Source organism: Cynara cardunculus (genome assembly GCF_001531365.2).
Source record: "Cynara cardunculus var. scolymus isolate 2C chromosome LG 4, CcrdV1, whole genome shotgun sequence".
NCBI lineage: Eukaryota > Viridiplantae > Streptophyta > Magnoliopsida > Asterales > Asteraceae > Cynara > Cynara cardunculus.
The window spans coordinates 841,094-842,498 of NC_037531.1; positions in this window are offsets into that span (position 1 = coordinate 841,094).

The window sequence follows — 1,405 nt, forward strand, 5'->3', positions numbered from 1 at the left end:
GTCCTTAGTTATTCGCTTGTTTAATTCCAGAAGTTTATCTTCTTCTGATTTCTTAAGGGCGCTGATGCGAGTCTTTTCCTTTGCTAGTTCAGCCTTTTCTTCGGTTAGAAGGTCAGTCTCTCTTTTGTAGAAACTTGCTTCTTTTTCCACTTTTATTCTTTCAGATTTTCAAAACTTAATTTTTCTTTTAATTTCAAGAAATCTTCTGAAAGTTTGATCACCTTTAACTCTAGTTCCGATGGAACAAAGTTGGTTTCATTTGAAGAAGACTTACATACCTAGTCATCAGAGTTGGAGGCGGATTCTGAATTGGACGTGGCCATTAGACAGATGAGCGCTTTGTCTTCATCGTCTGATGAAGAATTAGACACCCAATTTTCTTTTTCGGCCATCAAGCTTCACTCTCTAGAATTATACTTGTATTTATTTTTATAGTAGTCAGCATCCTTGATCAATGGTCCTTTGCATTCTTTGGAAAAATGACCAAGTTTTCCGCACCTGAAGCATCGGAGGTCATTTTTCCTTCCATCCTTGTCCTCTTTCCTCTCGTCTCTCCTTTCTTCTCTTCTTTCTTCACGTTCTTCTCTTCCATCTCCTCTATCGTCCTTCTGATGAAATTTGGATGGTTTTCTTTCATAGGATAACTGGTACCTTTCCCTCTTGAGCTCTTTTTGCTCATAGGGTTTTCTGATGAACTTCTTCTGGAACTGCTTTGTAATCAAGGCCAAAATTTTTGCAAAAGCTTTAATTTCGTCATCTGATTCAGAAGTTTCTTCTTCAGATTCTGATTCTACCACCAATGCTTTCTTGCCTTTCTTTTTGTGTTCTTTGGTAGAGGTCCTTGGTTTTTCCTTTTCATCGGCAGCTAGAGCAAGAGGTCCACCGATGGATACCTTTTTCTTCATAATGTCGCTTTCTTGTGCTTCAAGTGTTCCATACAGGTCATGAAGAGACCAGCCGTCTAGGTCCTGGTTTGCTTGAAGGGACATAGATAGCTGAGTCCATTCATCGCTTAGACTTTTTTAGGAATAAAATGTTGTTTTCTTCCTTGGTTCTGATAATATCGTTTTGACGACATTGATTGATCAATGTGTTGAAGCGATCATATGTTTTCTGTATTGGTTCATCAGGGAGGGCCTTGAAGTTAGTATATTCGTTGAGACATTGTGCTCTACGATTTTTCCTCGTTTTTGCTCCTCCTTCCAGTTGCCTTGCCAGTTCATCCCATAGTTCCTTGGCTGTGGAACATGCGTCGAGGGATTGGAAGATTTCATTTGGTAGGGCCATGATTATCAACCTTTTGGCCGTTTTGTCAGTTTCTACTCTTTCCTTGTCATCTTCATCCCAATTCTTTTCATCTTTGGGCATGTAGTAGGCAGGAATTTCAGCCGTGGTGTTTATTCCT